Here is a 12445-nt window from a genome sequence, read left to right on the forward strand (position 1 = left end):
ACACCCCTCTTCTTCGGAGTTGGTATAGGAATAGGCTCAAGAGTTGGCTTAGGAGGTTTCCAATTATTCTCATTTTTCAACATATTATTCAATAGAATTTCAACTTCATCCGGTGTTCTTTCCCTGAAAACAGAACAAGCACAACTATCCACGTGGTCTCTGGAAGCATCGGTTAGTCCATTATAAAAGATATCAAGTATTTCATTTTTCTTAAGAGAATGATCAGGCAAAGCATTAAGTAAATTGGAGAAGCCTCCCCCAAGCTTGTGGGAGAATCTCTTCTTCAATTTGCAAAAAATTATATATATCCCTTAAGGCAGCTTGTTTCTTATGAACAGGGAAATATTTAGCAGAGAAGTAATAGATCATATCCTAGGGACTACGCACACAACCAGGATTAAGAGAATTAAACCATATCTTAGCATCACCCTTTAATGAGAACGGAAATATTTTAAGGATATAAAAGTAGCGAGTTCTCTCATCATTAGTGAACAGGGTGGCTATATCATTTAGTTTAGTAAGATGTCCCACAACAGTTTCAGATTCATAGCCATAAAAAGGATCAGATTCAACCTAAGTAATTATATCGGGATCAATAGAGAATTCATAATCCTTATCAGTAACAAAGATAGGTGAAGTAGCATAAGCATGATCATATTTCATTCTAGCATTTAGACTTTTTTGTTTAAGCTTAGCTAATAATTTCTTAAGATCACTTCTATCATTGCATGCAAGAAAGTCTCTTTTAGTTTCTTCATCCATAACATAGTCCTCAGGCACAACATGCAATTCATATTTATTAGGAGAGCCTTCATCATCACTTTCATCAATATTATCAGTTTCAATAATTTCATTCTCTCTAGCCCTAGCAAGTTGTTCATCAAGAAATTCACCAAGTGGCACAGTAGTATATCAACCATAGAAATAGTTTCATCATAAGTATCATGCATAGCAGAAGTGGCATCATCAATAATATGCGACATATCAGAATTAATAGCAGAAGCACACTACTAGGGAAAAGGCTAGCAGCAGTGTGGGTTTTAGGTACATTAGTAGCTTGGGGACCGGCGCTACTAATAAGGCGCTACAGCTAACACTTAGCAGCAGCGCGTGGGCACCCGCACTACTGGTATACAAGTGTAGCAGTAGCGTGCTTCGTGCAAGCTCGCTACTGCTAATAGCTCTAGCGTGCTTGGGCTGGACGCGCTACTGCTACTGTCACGCTACTTCTAACTTTCTCCACTCGCTACTGCTAATTTTAGTAGTTTTTGTTTTTTCTGCATATTTTTTTGTATTTGAATACGCTTTATACAAGAATCTTTAGCAGATACAAATGTCATCATGATACACATACAAATGCCTGCGAGGCCACAAATGTAATCATAGCATATACATACAAATAGTCTCATCATAATCATCATCCAACACAAAGTGGTATCTCGTCATCATCTTGAAAATAGCAATACAAGTGTCGATTACTTGCAACTACATCGTCATCCATCTAAACAACGATATACGCGAGAAGAGTTATCACTTTGAGTGAGAGCGGAACTATGCAGTACATGAGTTCGTATCCATCTCTCGCATTAGCGTGAACCTAAACTAACTACTGCCTGTCGTTCGGAAACCAGAAACCGGTACACCTGAGCCTGACACTCCGGCCACTCATCGTATATATACTCCTGGCGTAGCACTTCTTCGCCATCGATGATCTATGCACCAGCATCGTCACATGAGTCGATGATATGCAACATATATAGTTGAGCAACAGAAAGAGACATACTTGGCAAAAATAGAAGCAACATATCATAAACATAAATAACAAAGTTGATCGTACCCAAAATGCCCTAACTAGAGTGATCGTTGCTAGTCGAGGACGACGGTTTAATTACATCACAAATAAAGTTTCGTCGTGCATAACTTAAAGTTTCGTCATACAGAAAGTATGGACTAAACAGACACATTGTCATATATCGACAATCACTCCAACATGTCATGCCATCCATCCAAGTCAGGGAGATAGTCCCCGAGCCTAGTGAAAGGCTTCAGGTCGAGACGCTGAGAGGCTACCAGTGTTGGGACGTCTTCCCGCGACATTTGTCCTTCTTCGTAGAACATCCCTGTTTTTCTGACGACCTCCTTCATGATGATTTGGGAAAGTTCACGCTGGTTGTGATAGAACTCAGCTCGAAGTCGATGATCCTCGATATCTCCTACGTTCTTTGCCCATTGCAGAATATGGGCATCGCCGGATTTAGCTGACATGCGAAGGTTCTGGTGATCCTGTCTGTACTCCAGCATGTGGTGTAGGACATAGAATCCATCATTAAGAGAATCACTCGGTTGCTGGATGCAGCAGAAGTCGGTCTTATGGCCGAAGGCGGGCCTGCCGTCCCTTCTCTTCTTGTCCTTGACCTCTCCACCCCGTGCGCCATAGTGATAGATAGCACTGTCGAGTACATCCTGGATATGGGTGTAATCCTTTTTGTTAATGTTCTTCGACGAGTCCAAGTAAAGAGCGTGGGAGTATCGGGGGTAGAGGATGATGAGGACGGCATGCCCGCCGCTGCGCAAAATAAGTGCACCTCAAATTAGTTAGCCTCCACCGTGCAAATGAATGATTGAAATCGAAGGAAGGATATCTGCGCGGATGACTTACAGGGGATGATAAGGCACGAGAATCGCGTCCCTGTCCTTATTGGCGAGCATGAAATTGACTATGTAGCCCCTTGCGTATTCACGGTGCTTTGCGCAGACTCCTAAGAAGCTCTCGTGCATGAAGTACGGGTCAGCGACACAGATATAAGGTATCTGCTCAACCACGATGATGTAGTTCTTGTGCAAGGCATAAAGGCGGACAAACGTAAAATCCAGCTTCTTCACGTGAAACATGTCGAATATGTAATCGAATTGAAGGAAGAAATTATCCGCGGGGAAGAAGTCGACGTACGAAAATTGCCGCAGAACGTTAACCACATAGAGTGGGTATCCTGGATCTTTCGAGGCGATGAGGCCTTTCTCTATCCGCAGCACATCGTCATGAAGACTCCTTAGATCGCCGAATCTGGCCTTTAGCGCTGCTGCACGTAGGATTGGTTGACCAGGGATATGCAATTTATCCGCACCGGTGATATCTATACGGTCTTGAACCCGAGGCTGCTCAGGCGGCTGGATCATAGAATCAGCTTTCTTGCCTTTCCTCGCTCTCTTCATAGGCTTCTTTGCCGGAAGGTCGTCTATAATACGTTGAGCCTCAGGAGGCGGCAATTCAGGCATCAAGTTATGACGCTCAAACCCTGAGTAGGCGCTAGTATAGACATACTATTGAGTGCCATCGTCATCCTCATCGTCATCCATGCCGATGTCATCAGCGACTAATGGAGCCTCTTCCTTACCCCGTCCGCTATCACCCAACCGGACACCCGACGCTAATTGTGTAGGTGGGGTGTTGATGTTCATACCTTGCTGAGGCTGCATGCTCGTGGGTGTGCTCCCGGCCGCTTGCAGATGAAGCAGACTCTTTGGCCACAATAGGACCCACCCATTGCAACAATCACTAAGCCGCCGCGGGGTCTCGTCGTCATTCCCCCCTAGTACCAGAGGAGGCAAATTCTCATGGCCCGGTTTGACACTGGCCACGGAAACCTTGAAGATGTTCGGGGGGATTGGCCGGCTTTGGAACAATGGTTCCTTCGGCTTCATTATCGTTGCATTCCCCACGTCCACCTTCTGGTCGCCGATGGTGTTTAATATGGTGCACGGGGTTTCATCGGCCTGCAAAGAAAAGTCTGCGACGTGAGACATCCGAAAGGCAACGAAAACGGGAGATTCTACATTTATTGAAGGGGCCGGTGTGATAGATACCGTGAGGGTGTCGAGCTCATCCAAAGACGAAGCACCGCTAAGCACATCGGGTGCGGGAGTAGGTGCGGGAGCAGGTGCAGCTGCTGGTGCAACACTAGTCGAGCTGCTCCCCAAGAAGTCAGTAAGGGGAAAGTCTGCTATATTTTTTTTCTAGATTTTGCCTGGTCCAATTGAAAACGGCCAGAACCAAGGAAGTGAACATATCTACAACCATATGTTTTGCGATAGCTACCGCTGTTGCGACTGTCTGAGATGATTTCTACTCAATCGCAATCTCAACCTTCTTATCGATGTTTTCTTTGGTTAACCTCCGTCTTTCCTTTCTCTCCTCCTTGGTCTCACTGTAGTACTTCTTCCACGTGGCGCCGTCTCCGACACCGTGCACACATCCATACGACGGTCGAGTATCCACCGGGAGTCATTTCAATATGTTCAACGCCCGGTTGAATGGAGTGTCCCACTTGGGCGAGTCGCTATCGGCCGCAATCCTGTGCTGCTCTCTCTGCAAAAGGCACAAGGATCATTTACAAATATGACTAACGTGTAGTCGAATTGATCAAAAACTAAAATTACCAGCAGTCTGATGAACTCCGTCGTGATTGTGTTCGTCTCGAAAACCTGCTTCACTGGGTCCCAACGGTGTCGGGCCCTGAGGATGTCACGCTCCTGCGGACAGTGAACTCCGCCAAGGGGTCTGGGATGCCCAGACTCGCGGCTTCCGCGTCCTCCTTGGCCCATTTGGACCTCTTCCTGCCGTAACCATGGCTTCCGAGGTGGTGGCTCCCAATGTTCCTCTGTTGAAGCCCCTTCACATACTTAGACTTTTTTTGGCAGCTTCAGCTTCGCAAGCCGCGTTGAATATTGGAAACTGCTCTTCTGTGATTGTCGGATTATCCTTTACAATCTCGGAGTAGGCTTCCATCTTGTCGATGATCCTTGCTTTCACCCTTGTTTTCCAGGCGGCCAACTCGTCGCTAAACTTGGTCATGGCATGTTTGTTTATCTTCTTCATTGTCGGGTCCTTATCTGGATCTTTATAATCCTTTTCATTCCGGGCCAGGGACAAGAATATCTGGTGAAACTTCTTTAGTAGGGAGGTCCTCATATTATCTATCTTCTGTAGTTTCTCATCGTTGATGGTGGCGGTTGTCCGTATGATGCAGCCTATTTGATTGCCGTAGCATGCACGCGCTTCCCGGGGCGCTTTTAGCTCAAAATTGCCGTCGTCCACCTCTGTGACCACCAGTCTAGTAGTCCTGAGCTTGTTAGGAAGTCGTTTCCTCTTTGCTTTCAGTTCTACACCGGCTCTGCTAGTCTCGGCGCCGGTCTCAGTCTGAGCGCCGGTCTTGATGCCGGTCTCTGTCTCAGCGCCGGTCTCAGTCTCAGCGTCGGTCTTAGTCTCAATGCTGGTCTCAGTCTCGTCGGCAAGGCTCAAAAATTCGTTTGTCGCCCGGTAGACGTCGTCGCAATCACCAGAACCCTGTCCTTCATCGTTGCTAGCCATGTTTCCTATGATTAAATCGAGTCAATTAATTCTAGACCTAATAAAATGAATAATGACATAAAAAAGGCCTATTGTTTTGCAGGAATGTTGACTCCTTCCCGGTGCGGCAAATCCTGGGCACTCGATATGTCCTAGTTTGTAGCACAAGTCATGCCGAAATTCACGGAAAATTTTGGCATGGCCTTTGCTAAAAAGTGGACAAATCGAGAACCTGAATTTTGCCGGAACGGAAATGAATCAACATTCCAACAAAACATAGGCCACTCGGCTTCATTCCCTGGAAACAACAAAAGGCCACTTGGGCACAATCGAACCACTTCAATGTCGATTATGATCATTGAGCAAACACAATTGAGGATTTTTCATATATCATGACCACTTCAAATTTGCATCTGCTAGTGTTTGACACTTCAAGAAAATCTACGCAAATCTCATGCTCTCTGAAACTCAATTCAAAAGACAAATATAGATGGAGGTAGGGGCATCTCTGTCAAAGCCCTAGTTAAGCATATACAATTTTTTCCTATGGCGAGGGAGGCAGGGGCGTCTCCGTCAAAGCCCTATCTAAATTATTTTCTTAACTAAATTAACCTAACTAAATTCTTTTGCTAACTAATTTAGAGAGAGAGAGAGGAGGGGTGGGGGCTTACAGAGGATGGCTCCAATGGTGGTGCGGGAGGCAGTGGTGGCGAGGGAGGCAGGGGCGTCTCAGGTGACGGCGAGGGATGCAGTTGTGGCGTCGACTGCAGCTCCGGTGGCATTGATGAGGCTGCACGGCTTCGGTGGCATTGGGGGCGGCTCCGTTTGCGTCGACGGCGCGCGGCTCTGGTGGCTCCGGGGCGTCGACGTCGGCAGGAGATGGCGGGCGACGGCGAATCGGGCAGACGGCGGCGGGGTGGGTCGAGGGATTTGGGGGAGAAGTGGTGGCTGGGGGGAAACGGTTTTTTGGTTAAGTCAAACTTAGCGGTAGCGCTTTTCGCGGAACGCGCTATAGCGAAGTTAGCTATAGTGGTTTTCACGAAACTGCTATAGCTATGTAATTTCCTTCACATTTCTTATTTCCTTTTCTATTTCTACAACAGGGGTGTAGGAAATGCGCTGCAGCTACGTTAGCTATAGCGCCTCCTACGAACAAACGCTACTGCTAGGCCTTTCTCCTTTTTTCGCTTTTTCATTTATTTTCCTCTACATTTTATTTTTTCATTTCTCCTTTTCAATTTCTTTCTTTTTCATTTACTGTTCCATTTGTTTTTCATTTTATTTTATTTCCATTAGCAGTAGCGCTCTCCGCGTAAAACGCGCTCCTACTTATGTCCTAGCGGTAGAGCGCTTCTCCCAATACCGCTACTGTTATGCGTAGCCTACCATTTTAGCAATGGGAATATTAGTGGTAGCGCTTTTTCATGTGAACACGCTACTGCTACTATTGTATCTATAGCGTGGTTTCCACAGGTGCGCTACTGCTATTTAGCACTAGCGCCCATTTTTGACACGCGCTACTGCTAAATTTCTGTGTATAAGGTTTTCCCTAGTAGTGGCAGGTTTAGTTGTCGCAAGCTTACTCAAAACAAAAGGTGAATCAAGTGCAGAGCTAGATGGCAGATCCTTAACTCCCCTCGTAGTTAAGGGATAAATTTTTGTTTTCTCGTCTTTCATGTTCTTCATAATGATAAGCAGATATAAATCCCAAGTGACTCAAAGAATAGAGATATGCTCGCCGGCAACGGCACCAGAAAATAGTCTTGATAACCCACAAGTATAGGGGATCACAACAGTTTTCGAGGGTAGAGTATTCAACCCAAATTTATTGATTCGAGACAAAGGGAGCCAAAGAATATTCTCAAGTATTAGCAACTGAGTTGTCAATTCAACCACACCTGGATAACTTAACATCTGCAGCAAAGTATTTAGTAGCAAAGTAATATGATAGTAGTGGTAACGGTGGTAAAAGTAATATTTTTGGTTTTATAGTGATTGTAACACTAACAATGAAAAAGTAAATAAGAGAAGAACAATATATGAAAAGCTCGTAGGCATTGCATTGGTGATGGAGAATTATGTCGGATGCGATCAATCATGCAACAGTTATAACATAGGGTGACATAGAACTAGCTCCAGTTCATCAATGTAATGTAGGCATGTATTCCAAATATAGTCATACGTGCTTATGGAAAAGAACTTGCATGACATCTTTTGTCCTACCCTCGAAAACTATTGCGATCCCCTATACTTGTGGGTTATCAAGACTATTTTCTGGCGCCGTTGCCAGGGAGCATAGCTCTATTCTTTGAGTCACTTGGAATTTATATCTGCTGATCATTATGAAGAACTTGGAAGATCAAAGATCCAAGATTTTTCCCTCAACTACGAGGGGAGGTAAGGAACTGCCATCTACCTTTGTACTTGATTCACCTTCTATTTTGAGTAAACTTGCGACACCTACACATCCCATTGATTCTAATAGGTCGCATATTATTGATGATGCCACTTCTGCTTTGCATGATACTTATGATGAAACTACTTCTATGCTTGATAATACTGTGCCACTAGGTGAATTTCTTGATGAACAACTTTCTAGGGCTAGAGAGAATGAAATTATTGAATCTGATAATATTGATGAAAGTGCTGATGAAGATTCTCCCCCTAGATATGAATTTCCCGTTGTGCCTGAGGGTTATGTTATGGATGAAGAAACTGCTAGAAACATTTAGCTTGCAATGATAGATCTGATCTTACGAAATTATTAGTTAAGCTTAAAGAAAAGTATTTGAATGCTAGAATGAACTATGACCCTACTTTTGCTACTTCACCTATCTTTATTACTGATAAGGATTATGATTTCTCTGTCGATCCTGAGTTAATTACTTTGTTTGAATCTGATCCTTTTTATGGCTATGAATCTAAAACTGTCATGGCACATCTTACTAAATTAAATGATATAGCTACCCTGTTTACTCATGATGAGAAAACTCGCTATTACTTTATCCTTAAGTTGTTTCCGTTCTCATTAAAGGGTGATGCCAAAACATGGTTTAATTATGTTGATCCTGGTTGTGTGCATAGTCCCCAGGATATGATTTATTACTTCTCTGCTAAATATTTCCCCGCTCATAAGAAACAAGTTGCCTTAAGGGAAATATATAATTTTGTGCAAATTGAAGAAGAGAGTCTCCCACAAGCTTGGGGGAGGCTTCTCCGATTATTTAATGCTTTGCCGGATTATCCTCTCAAGAAAAATGAAATACTTGATATCTTCTATAATGGGCTAACCGATGCTTCTAGAGACTACCTGGATAGTTGGGTTGGTTGTGTTTTCAAGGAAAGAACTGTTGATCAAGCTGAATTGCTATTGAATAATATGTTGACAAATGAAAATAATTCGACACTTCCTGAACCAACTCCTAAGCCAACTCCGAAGAAAAGGGGTATTCTATTTCTCAGTCCTGAAGATATGCGAAAGGCAAAGAAATCTATGAAAGAAAAAGGTATTAAAGCTGAAGATGTTAAGAATTTACCACCTATTGAACAAATTCATGGTCTTGATAACCCGACACAGGTAGTAAAGGTAAATTCTCTCTATAGGTTTGATGAAGGTGTTATTCCTTGTTATAAGTCTGCTAGCCAATGCTTAGATGATTTTGATAATTTTATTGTTAAACAAGAATACTTCATTGCTTATGTTGGTAGACAATTGAAACGCAATGCTGATATGCTTGAACAGTTGATTGATTATATGTGTAGAGTTAAAGGTGAACTTAAACTTATTAGTAAACATGCTTCTATGGTTACCACTCGAGTAGAACGAGTACTTAAATCTCAGAATGATTTTCTCAATGAATTAAATAATAAGACAAATGATAATGATGTTAGAGTTATGACTAGTGGTGGTAAAATGAATCAGGAACCTTTGAATCCTGAGGGCCATCCTATGAGAATTGAGCAAGATTCTCAGAGAACTAATGTAGATGCACCTAGTCCTTCTAAAAGGAAGAAAAAGAAAAATGATAGGACTTTGCATGCTTCTAGTGAACCTGTTGTTGACACACCTGAGAATCGCAATGATATTTCTATTTTTGATGCTGGAACACAATCTGGTAATGAACATGAACCTAGTGATAATGTTAATGATGATGTTCATGTTGATGCTCAACCTAGCGATGATAATGATGTAGAGATTGGACCTGATGTTGATCTGGATAAGCCACAATCAAAGGATCAATGTTATGATAAGAGAGACTTTGTTGCTAGGAAGGACGGTAAGGAAAGAGAACCACGGGTTCAGAAACCCATGCCTTTTCCTCCTAAACTATCCAAGAAAAAGGATGATGAGGATTTTGAGCGCTTTACTGAAATGATTAGACCTATCTTTTTGCGTATGCGTTTGACTGATATGCTTAAAACGAACCCTTATGTTAAAATACATGAAGGATATTGTTACTAATAAAATAACGATACCGGAAGCTGAAATTTCCACCATGCCTACTAATTACACTTTCAAGGGTGGAACACCAAAGAAACTAGGAGATCCATGAGTACCAACTACACCATGCTCCATTAAAACTAACTATGTTAAAACTGCTTTATGTGATCTTGGAGCCAGTGTTAGTGTTATGCCTCTCTCTTTATATCGTAGACTTGATTTGAATAAGTTGACACCTACTGAAATATATTTGCAAATGGCTGATAAATCAACTGCTATACCTATCGGTATTTGTGAGGATGTGCCTGTTGTGGTTGCAAACGTTACTATTTTAACGAACTTTGTTATTCTTGATATTCCGGAGGACGACAGTATGTCGATGATTCTTGGTAGAACCTTCTTGAATACTGCAGGGGCTGTTATTGATTGCAACAAAGGCAATGTCACTTTTCATGTTAATGGTAATGAGTATACGGTACACTTTCCGAGGAAACAACCTCAAGTCCACAGTATCAATTCTATTGGAAAAATTTCAACGATTACTATTGGAGTTTTTGAATTTCCTCTTCCTACTCTCAAGAAGAAATATGATATTCTTAGTGTTAGGGACATGCATATCCCCGTTGAGGTAACCTTGTGTTATTCGAAAATTCTCCGGTTTCTTGTTATTCAAAAAGAGTTTGTTAACAAGACTTGATCAACCTTGTTAGTGGATTTCTTTTGATCAGCATGAGATGGATGAAGTTAGAAAGCACAACTCTCTGTACCCTCTTCTTACTTTCTGTTATTTATAGTAAATAAAGCAAAAATAGTATTTTCTATCTATTTTCTGAATTATCTATGCAATAAAAAATACCCCGAAAATAAAAGTTCTCCAAATGCCCTGAAAATGAAATATGATTTTTTTTCTAGAATGTTTTAGGATTTTAGGCACTAAGAACACAGCAGGGGGAGCAGCCACGTGCCCATGTGGGTGGAGGGCATGCCCACCCCTTGGGCGCACCCTAGCCTCATGGAACCCACATGGGCCCCCTCCACTTATCCTTGCACCCACACACTTCGTCTTGCTCTAGAAAAAATCACTAGCCAGCTCAAACCCGAGTTCTAGCTCATCTTGCTACCATTTTCGATCTTCTTGCTCAAAGCTCCATTCACAAAACTGTTTGGGGATTGTTCTTTGGTATGTGACTCCTCCAATGGTCCAATTAGTTTTTGTTCTAGTGCTTTATTTATTGCAAGTTTTTGCTGGTTAGGTGACCCTGCTCTTGAGCTTGCATGTCAAATTTATGAGGTCAAAATTAGTTTTAATGCATGATATAACTTCTAGGCACTTGTAGGAGTAGTTGCTATCAATCTGGTTGAGTTTGTTTCACTTTTATTTCAAGTTACTAAAAATTTCAGAAATTTTCAGAAAAATATGAAGAGATTTTTGAGGGGATCATCAAGCCGAAGCTTGAAGAATAAGCAAAGTGAAGAGAACAAGAAGCCCAAGTATAATCTCCCTCATACTGTGGAGGTTCGGCCATGTGAATGGCCTTTTGATGAGTTCTTGATTGAAGCCGGGATTCATGAAGATTTTTATCATTTGGCTGAGAATGCAGGCCTCACCGCCTTCCTCCACGACAAGCGTGAACAATATCTCTTACTCACCAATATCTTTTGCAAAATTTTCATTTCCATGCTAGGAGATCACCACATTTGGTGGAATTTTATTTATATGATGAGCATAAGGAGATGTCACTTTATGATTTTTTTTGGGTCTGTTTGATAGCCTTTGAGGGCAGCATAGAGGAACCACATCGTAATGATGTGGAGGGATTTATTGATATGATTGTTGTAGGGGAAACGAGGAAAGTTTCCGATGCGAGAATCACTAGCATACATTTTCCTGTTCTACATTACTTCGCAATATTTGCTAGTAGATGCTTAATTGGTCGCGGGAACTTTGGAAATCTTAGTGCTCCTGATATTGTTATTTTGCGCCATGCCTTGTTTCATGATACTACTTTCAGTTTAGGCGCTATTGTTGCTAAACGGTTTAATCTGAACCGTACTAAGGGCCCCGTCCTCGGAGGCCTCTTTGCCTCGCGCCTTGCTGCACACTTTAACATACCTATCAGGCATTATGAGAAAGAGGAAAAGTTGCTGCATCCTATTGTTCTAGGTTATAAGAGTATGGTAGCACATGAGCTTATTGTTAAGGATAAGAATATGACACTCAAAAATAAATTGATATTTAACAAAAATTATTGTTAGTTTATTACCTTGCCTGCCCCCCCCCCTTGTTCAATATATTTTCAGGCATGTAGCTTGTTCTGCCAAAAGCCATCACTAGTAGAAAACAGGGCTTTGGTCCAGGCCGGGTCAGGCCATTAGTCCCGGTTCAATCCAGAACTAGGACCAATGCCCTCATAGGTCTCGGTTCGTGAACCCAGGGGGCCGGCCGGGCCACGTGGGCCATTGGTCCCGGTTCATCTGGACCTTTTGGTCCCGGTTGGTGGGATGAACCGGGACCAATGGGCCTCGCTCCTGGCCCACAACCATTGGTCCCGGTTCGTACCTCAAACCGGGACTAAAGATTAGACCTTTAGTCCCGGTTTGAGGCACGAACCGGGTCTAATGGGGTTGAGACCTTTAGTCCCGGTTCTTGCCACGAA

The 12445-nt window shown here is 42.7% G+C and overlaps 1 pseudogene; it reads left to right on the top strand.

The window, feature by feature from the left end:
* The first annotated feature begins 6023 nt into the window (after nucleotides 1-6023).
* Nucleotides 6024-12445, top strand: part of LOC119351132 — a 52079-nt pseudogene continuing 45657 nt past the window's right edge.

This window comes from Triticum dicoccoides, chromosome 1A (assembly GCF_002162155.2).
Source record: "Triticum dicoccoides isolate Atlit2015 ecotype Zavitan chromosome 1A, WEW_v2.0, whole genome shotgun sequence".
Taxonomy (NCBI): domain Eukaryota; kingdom Viridiplantae; phylum Streptophyta; class Magnoliopsida; order Poales; family Poaceae; genus Triticum; species Triticum dicoccoides.